Below are 9,376 nucleotides of genomic sequence, written 5' to 3' on the forward strand. Positions count from 1 at the left end.
ATATTCTATGATTCTATGATTCTATGATTCTATGCCTACTGCAGACCAGTCCCTGTTGCAGACCATTGCTGCCCCCTCAGCCCATCCGCAGGGACCATGCCCCGTACCTTTCCTTCTCTACATCTCAGCACCTTACATGCCACCTTTCAGCCCGATTTTCCTTTTCCCCCTTTTTCTTTGATGTGCAACCACCAAAGAAAAGACAAAACAGAAAGACAACTGAGACCTTAAGAGGCGTGCTGGCAAAATTGTGCTCAGAGCAGAAGTACATCAGTTCGGATATGGAGCATCGATTTATTTTTATCGCCCTGCTTATTAACTACACAGGATTTGCTCTTAGGAAAAAATAAATCAAAATGAGCCTAGAGGAACTGTGAGAGATAAGGGGAAGGATGTTTGCTCAAGTTATTTCTCATCACGAAATGCTTTTAGCTCCTGATCTTAGGTAGGGAGCCAGTTCCCCATCTTCCTTTTCAGTAATTAGAAGAAAAAAAAGAAGACCTGGCGGTTTACCATACATTCTTTATGCATAGAATTAATATCTTTTTATCTTCCAGAGATAACACGTTGAGCTGGAGGAGTCAGATCAGAACATGAATGTCTTAGTTGCAATTCCGACTCAAAGGAACATTTTTGCTGTAACAAAACCTAACAGTCTTAAGTGGACTGTGATTTTCCATCACAGTATTGTGGCTTGGTGCCTGAGTAGCATCACATGGCTGGATCTTCAGATGGGGTAAGCTGGTTGCTTTACCAGTAAGGAAAATCTAAAGCTATTGATTTAACTGGGATTCTCTTGCTCTGATAAAGCAAAGAATCTAGCCCATTGTTTTCGGTAAAGTTTCCTTGAGATGATGCAGCAGATTATCCATGTTAGAATCAAGTTGCCAGGCACTGGGGACACAGGATGAAGTGCAATACATGATGCAAAGGTACGGGAAATAAAAAGAAACCCAAGGAAAAAGACGGAAATCCCTCAGGTGTGCAGATTCGGGAAGACAAACAGAAAGTCAGTGCATTTACTAGAAAAGGTGGTGTTGAACAGAGAGAGTCTTTACGCTAAAAATGTAAAGACCCTGTATCTCCTGTTGCTAGTGAGCAGCCTGAAGGAGACAAAGCAACCCCCTGCCTGCCTCCCAAATTCCTTCCTTTGATTGTTTGTTTACCTATTTTCATATCAAAGACTCAACTTGGGTGTCTTCCATCTTGGCTATCACCATCACCAAGGAATGAGCTTCAAATCAACCTTCTTGGAAGCTGGATTCTCAGGAAGCCTTCTTCAGTAAGAGGTTTTACATATCTTCTTAAAAGCCCTTTCAGAAGCATCAAAGTACCCACTAATTGCTGTACCCTGCCTCACAAATACCTGGATCTGAATGGTTGCATGGGACCTGTCTAGATTGGATGACTTAAGAATATTTCATTAGTTCACTCTAAAGGCAGACAATCAGGAGTCAGAAAAATCTTGCTATAGTCAAGTGACCTTGACTGAGCTAAGCACCTGAGCATTGCTCCACACCTCGTGGTCATCATGTTTTTCCAAGGTCTTCATGTCATTCATGTAATTCCAGCCATCTTGTCATTCCTGAGAGATTCCTGAAGCTCTCATGTTCCTGTCGCAGCTTAAATGAGCTCAAGGAATCACCCACTCATATCCTAGGTGAAGGAGACCCCACGGTTTGATGGTTGTGTCTTGAGATCAGTTGTTGCTTCACCCCATGCGACCTGATTCCAAGACCAGGTTGCTCTGAGTGTCTACTCCAAACAAAAGGAGAAGCCTCCAAAATTATCTCCATGGATTCTGGCTTACAGACCGGTGTGAAGGCTTGACCCTGCCGCTCCTTCCTCCTCAGGGGCAGGACTCCTCACACTCCTCCCCTGCTCCAGCCTGGGGTCCCTCCCACAGCAGACAGTCCTCCATGCATTGCTCCAGCCTGGGTCCATCTCTCCCATGGGGTGCAGTCCCTCAGGAGCAGATGGCTCCAGGGTGGGTCCCCATGGGGTCACCAGCCCTGCCAGCAAACCTGCTCCATGCTCCCCCGTGGGCCTCCCTGGGCTGCAGGGGCACAGCCTGCCCCACCATGGGCTGCCCCAGGGGCTGCGGGGAATCTCTGCTCCTGTGCTTGGAGCACCTCCTGCTGCATTGACCTGGGGGCTGCAGGGCTGCTCCTCTCACATCCCTTCACTCCTCTCTCTGTCTGCAATTGCGCAGGGTTTCTTTCCCCCTTCTTAAATACGTTATCCCAGAGGTGCTGCCACCATTGCTGATGGGCTTGGCCTTGGCCAGCGGTGGATTCACCTTGGAGCTGGCTGGCATGGGCTGTATTGGACACGGGGGAAGCCTCTGGCAGCTTCTTACAGAAGCCATCCCTGTAGCCCCTCCACTACCAAAACCTTGACACCCAAAGCCAATACAACCGGTAATCTGTAATGACCCCATATTCAGTAACATCAAACTGTCTGTTCCCATCAGGAATGAGAAGAGAGATGGGCCCAGAGAGCAAACTACCAGATTTCATCGAGTTTCAGCTGCAGTCTCTCAGGCTCAAGGCTGTGCTATAAAAACCCAGGCCATGGGTGTCATGCAAACCATCTGAGTGCCCACCTGGCAGGATGGCTTGGAGATACAGCTCCTGCATGCACACAGGATGCGAGCCAGGAGAGCAGCTCACGGCCAGTCTTTGGATGCTGAGCCCCTTCACAAACAGGACCTTCATAGAATCACAGAATCATTTAGGTTGGAAAAGCCCTTTAAGATCACCAAGCCCAACCATTCCCCTACCCCTGCCATCCCACCACTAAACCTTGGCCCTGAGCACCTCGTCTGCCCGACTGTTAAATCCCCCCAGGGATGGGGACTCGACCCCTTCCATGGGCAGCCCCTTCCAGTGCTTGACAAGCAGAGAGGAACGGACACCTGTTAAATTAATCGCAGGGAGATGAGCGCTAATTAACTGATCATGCTAATGAGAACATCTGATTTTGGCAACGCATTTAGGTTTTTTGATCGGAGAGAATCATGGATGCTGGTGTGGAGGATGAGAGAATGCGATCCTGAAAGATTTATGGGGCCTCTGCACTGCGTCTCCAAGAAAATTATTTTAAAAGCTTTTATATTAAAAAAGCTTTTACATGAAAAAGGCAATTACATTCTAACAAGAGAATAACAAGCTGAGACCTTGTGTTGTCAGGTGCTCTCTGAAGTTTTCAGTTCTGGTCTTGCTGCCACGTAGCATAATGGTTTTTTTGTGTTCCCTGTTACTTACCTGGGAATTTATGATGGTTTTAAGTCCATCACACTGATTCAGCCTCAGATGCACTACAGATCCATCAGATTCCCAGAGGTCACCCGGGCCTGTGTTTGCCACCAGATGCACGGCAGTTTCCTGGTCCTTGCTTTTTCCTAAGGGGTATATGCATCTTCAGAGAGATTATTTAAATGTTACTAATAAGCAACATTCGTTAATGAGATTTCTCTCTCGTTTCTGCAAGCCTCATTCCTTCAGGGACCTTATGAAGGACAATTTGATCAAAAATCTGCTCCCATTTTTCAGGATTAATCAATTAATTAATGCCAGGGCATGCTCTGAGGCCTGAAGCATCCATTCAATTATCTCTTGCTACATTGCCAGGCTGGTCTGTGGCTTGGCTCACACCTCTGCTGAATTTCTGAGCAGGTTTCAAGGGATAACCTGGGGCGGGAACCATTCCCAATAGGCAGCTCAGGTCAGCAACGTTCATCTGTTCAACAAGGGCAAGTGTCTGGTGCTACACCTGGGGAAGTTGAACCCCAAGCACCAGTACAGGCTGGGGGATGACCTGCTGGGAAGCAGCTCTCCCCAGAGGGACCTGGGAGTCCTGGTGGATGACAAGCTGACCATGAGCCAGCAGGGTGCCCTTGGTGCCAAGAAGGCCAATGGCATCCTGGGGTGTATTAAGAGGAGTGTGGCCAGTAGGGCGAGGGAGGTTATCCTCCCCCTCTACTCTGCCCTGGGGACACCCCACCTGGAGCACTGTGCCCAGTTCTGGGCTCCCTGGCTCACGAAAGGTGAAGAACTCCTAGAGAGAGTCCAGAGGAGGGCAACAAGGATGATGAAGGGACTGGAGCATCTCCCCTCTGAGGAAAGGCTGAGGGAGCTGGGGTTGTTTAGCCTGGAGAAGAGAAGACTGAGAGGGGACCTCATCAACACATACAAATATCTCAAGGGTGGGTGTCTCGAGGACGGAGCCAGACTCTTCCCGGTGGTGCCCAGTGCCAGGACAAGGGGTAATGGACACAAACTGAAGCAGAAGAGGGTCCAGTTGAACAGGAGAAAGAACTTGTTGACTTGGAGGATGCCCGAGCCCTGGCCCAGGCTGCCCATGGGGGCTGTGGAGTCTCCTTCTCTGGAGAAGACGTCCCCATCTAGATGCTGTCCTGTGCCTCCTGCTCTGGGTGAGCCTGCTTTAACAAGAGGGTTGGACTGGATGATCTCTGGAGGTCCCTTCCAAGCCCCCAAACCCTGCCATTCTGGGATTCTGTGACCTCCCCATCTGTAGACCATCTGGGAGCACAGGCAGAGATGCAGGGGCTGTATCAGTGCCACAGGCTTTTATATTTCTGCCACACTGGACAGCTTCTCTTAGACCAGTGTTTTGCTATTTCCCCTGGTGCTCCAAGCTGTCTGGGGCCACCAGGACATGGTTAGCACGGTGCTGAGCCTTGACACAACTCTGTGCAGGGAGAGGTACAGGAATACAGCTGCACTGCTTGCAGCCCTGGAGTGTGGGTGGAGAGGAGACATCTGCCTCAAAATCCTTTCCAGAGGCTGATAGGGAGACAGAGACTTCTGCACAGTGATTATGAGCAAAGTGTAGGTCGTAACTTTATGTTTTGTTGCACATCTAAGTAGATTTCTCAGTTAAAAATAACCACCTCCTCTCTGAAAGGCTGCACCAGTGGACTTGAGTGACACTGGGAGGTGATCCCATGTTTCTACACGAGGGTTGATGATGCTTTTGCATAGAGGAGACCCAGTTTTCCATCCTGCCCTGCTCTGCCAGCCTGCTGTCTCACCAATTGACACACATGGCCACCAGGCAGCACCCTTGGCCTGTGGGGACAAGAGACAGCCAGACCCATCCATGTGCACAACTGCGGTTTCAAGGTCCTCCTTGTCTCCTGCACCTTCAGAGCTCTGGCTGTTGTATCTACCTCTTGGCGGGTGTCACGTCCCATGTAGGGATTTGGCCCTGATGCAACGATCGTTGTCAGATAAAATTAACGGAGGTCATCTCATTCACACGGAGGCTGGCCAGCCGTGCAGAGCTGTGTGACAAGCTTTAATTAGATCCGCAATGATTGTCCTCCCTGGGAGAGTTGTTTGGTGGCTTGCTCAACACATGCAACGTCAGTGGCTGGTTGCCACCGTGTGCTGGAGGGCAGTTCCCAAGTGCTCCCTTCTAACGAGAGCGGGGAGAAATTTGTGTGAAACAAACTGGGATGGGGCTTGGGGGTTGTTTTCCTTCAAACACACACTTTTGTGCTGTTCCCTCCCACAGTCGTGTGTTTGCTGTCACTTTTTCCTCCCACATATGCACAATCGCACCTTTGCACACCCCATTTCTGCTTATGGCCCTATGTTCTTCAGTCTTTCTCCATTCTGTTGCTCACAGGTCCCCTCAGTTCATCTCTATCACATGCTTGAGCTCTTATTTTCTCTCTCAGGATGAAGTCCTATGGCTGAAATGCTTGCAGACAAGTGGGTTTATGGGGAATATTCCCCTCATGCAAAGCTCTGCTGCGCGAGACCGATGGGGAGGCAGGCTGGTTTGACCACCCAGGTACGGCATTAGGTAGGTGGAGAAGACTGGTGCAGAGAGAGGCATAGGACCTTCATGGCATGAGACCAAGAAATGCCTTCTGCTATCAGCTGCAATTGTGCTAACAGTCAATTAAGTTACTTTGGACTATGGCCCAGGTTCAGCAAAGCCATTCTTTAGAGCAGGTCCAACCCAAAGCAGGAAGGAAATCATACAACGTGACTGAGCTGGTCATAGGCTTTCAGTTCTCTCTGCTCCAGGCTCCTACACTTTAGCTAATCGCACATTTTCTGCCCCCTCTTTCTTCCCCAGACCTGGCAGAGATCATATTTTGGAGAAAGCTTTAGGCATGATCTTACTGCGTCTTCCCTGATTAGTTCAGTATTTTGACATCCAGCAGCAGGAGTCTTCCCTGAGCAAGACCTCTGAGCTTTGGTTGGTGTGAATGAAAGGGAAGGAGAAAGCTGGCACGCTTGCGTTCCCACCGGGCCAAGTCCTCTGCTCCACCCACACTGCAAACAGCAGCTCCTTATCCCATCAAACCCCCAACCTCCTTCAGAAGCTTCAGATGGCTTAGTTTTGTTTAGCCTTCCCTTTCCAATTCTTAACAAACTTTCTATGGGCTTGATTTAGAGCCAGCAGTGGTTCCCACTGGGATGTTGCCAGGCAAGGAATTAATTTGTTTGGATACAGATATGAGGGGTCAGCGTGGCTGTTGCAAATTTAGACAAAGCTCAGATGTTGGACTGGCTGGTCATAGCATCTGGCTGTAGCGAACTGGACTGGATTTTTCTTTAGAAAGTCTCTGTGCCACAAATGGGGCAACCTGGAGGAAAATAAATAGTGGAAGAGCAAGGATCTACCTGTTCTCGCACACCTTTAAGAGCAGACTTTCTTATATCTCAAGTGTATCTGGCATTCAGACTCGTTCGTGACCCTGCCCTATCTTATTGCAGCAGATATCGCTTCCATCAGAGCCTCAGCCTTTTACTGTCCTAACTTACTGCTGCCCAACTCTTACAACTCATTTGTCTGGATGATATTTTAATGAACAGAGGTGACAGATGATGCTGAAGTCTGTCTCCTTTGCCAGGTGATATGCGAAAGAGAGAAACTTCAGTGTGACAAGCTGTCAAATGGCTCTTCTGGAGGAGAATTTCAGTCCTAACCATTAAACCACGTGGCTGAGAGCATCTGCCCAAAGCAACCATCTCTGAAATAGGGAATCGCACAGTGATACTCTGCACAGCTTTGCTTCAGTTCCTAAATTGTTTCTCTGGCCTCACACCTTTGGTGGGTATGGGCAAAATGAGAAATGAAGGAGAAGAAGGATTGGCGTGGTTGATAGCTTGCTTTCCTTCCCCGTCTTTGCTTGCACCTTTGTTAGAGGGGATCTCATCACCACGTACCAGTACCTAAGGGGCAGCTACAAGGAAGATGGAGACTCCCTTTTCACAAGGAGACACATGGAGAGGACAAGGGAGAATGGACACAGGTTGCTCTTGAGGAGATTCCGATTGGACAAGGAAGGGAAATTTTTCCCCATGAGAACAGTCACCCATTGGAATAATCTCCCCAGGAGAGGGGTTGATTCCACCACACTGGACAATTTCAAGCCTCAGCTGGACAGGGTGCTGGGCCATCTTGTCTAGACTGTGCTCTTGCCTAGAAAGGTGGGAACAGATGATCCTTGAGGTCCCTTCCAACCTCGGATTCTATGTTTCTATAATTCCCCTGGGGAAAACCAGGTAGAACTGTGAAAGGTCTGGAAATTAAGTGGAACCAGAAGAAAAATGGGAGAAATTTCTTGCTCTGAAATTTTGAGTGCTGGGAGCAGAGATGGAAGAAATTGTTTCTCTGAACAGCCCTACAGTGGGACTTGTTTTGCCTCTCTGGATCATCATGGAGCTGGTCACCGTGGGCTTCCTTAACAGTCAACGGAGGGAAATAGGTGCTTCTATGGTGATTTATCTGCCCTGCTTCAGATCTTCACCCCTGGGTGAGCTGATCCATACACAGCAGTGCCCATTCCCCTGTGTTGAGTCTGGGCTGCTAGCTTGAATGGAGATGTCTACATGGGATAAAACAAATCCCTTCCTCCTGTCCCTCTATCTTGGCCTGGCTCCTGAGCGGTCTCTATTTTTGACGCAATGTGCTCATCTCTCTTGTGGTATGGAGACCCTCAGCAGTCATAGCAGGGTGTCTTCCCAAAGAAGCCAGAGTTTTGTAGTAAGTGGCTCTAAATCAGGAATACCCCTGCTCAGTGTAACACAGCTCTGGGATTATGTGATGATACTGGATCAGGCTCAGAGGTTTAAGGGCTTGAGGGCTTCTCTACTCTGCTCCCTTGGGAGAATGCAGTTTTCGTTCCTGGTTTTGGGGTGGTGGCAGGCTGCTTTCTAGGACCAGCTTGGTTTGGTGGCATAATTTCTGTTGCTCTCAGTTGTGCAGGTCTCACCGAAGCCCATTAGCTTCTGGATAAAATTCTGGATGCAAAGACAACTCGGAACCCAACCTCCACTCCATTGCATTTGCCTCCACAAGAAGGAACGAGTAATCAAACCCAAGGGCCATAACCTATCCAAAAAATAAAAGATGAAGAAAACCAGGCACAAGAACAAACACAGGCGGTAGGAAAGGAGTGAGACAACACAGCAAATACCCCGTTCCCTGGTTAGCTGTTGACTGTGTCAGTCTTCTCTAACATCTCCCCCTGCTTAGCGAGCACTAGGCAATCCTTCACCATTTCTCTCCTCTGGCCCAAGGAGAATAATGAGATCTCCAAGGTCAATGTAATTACCTGCTCCTTCTCATTAAAGGAATTGCCAAAGTATCCATTTAAAATCATTAGCCTCCCCGCCCCTTTCATTGCAAATGATTTATGAGGAGGTTATTTATTCCCTCTTCTTTTCTCCTGAACACCTTTCTAATTAGAAGTGACGCACTGAGGTCCCCGTTCTCCAGGGTGGAATCCTAGTTATTGCAAAAGGGGGAGCATGGCAAGCTGGAAAATAAAGCAGGAAGCTATTTGTTTTAAAGGAATAAAATCCATCTCATGGCTGATACTAGAGAAAGGGCTCCAGCCCCAAGTGCTCCGCTTACAGCCCGTGGGACAGAGCAAAAACCAGCTGTGAAGGGAAGGGTTTAGTAGATACTGGTTCAACCCTTGGCCATGTAGGAGAGAGGACGATGGAGGGAGTTCCCTAATCCTTTAGTTTCCCACCCACCAAAAAGGCAAGAATTTTGGCCTGTTGAAGCTGCTTGGAGCTGCATGGCTCTCTTCCCACTTGTAAGGCGGAACGTCTTCCTAGCAACACAAACCAGCAAGTCGCACTCGAACACTGGCTATTTCGAGCCAGCAGAACAGTCATGCTTGGCCAGGCTATGGAAAACACTCCGTAGATCCCCATAAGGACAGGATGTCATCCAGAGAGACCTGGACAGGCTGGAGGGGTGGGCCTGTGTGAACCTCATGAGGTTCAACAAGGCCAAGTGCAAGGTCCTGCACCTGGGTCGGGGCAACCCCAGGTATCAATACAGGCTGGGGGAAGAAAGGATGGAGAGCAGCCCTGCC

The sequence above is a fragment of the Egretta garzetta genome, unplaced genomic scaffold (assembly GCF_000687185.1).
Source record: "Egretta garzetta isolate BGI_Z169 unplaced genomic scaffold, ASM68718v1 scaffold323, whole genome shotgun sequence".
Lineage (NCBI taxonomy): Eukaryota > Metazoa > Chordata > Aves > Pelecaniformes > Ardeidae > Egretta > Egretta garzetta.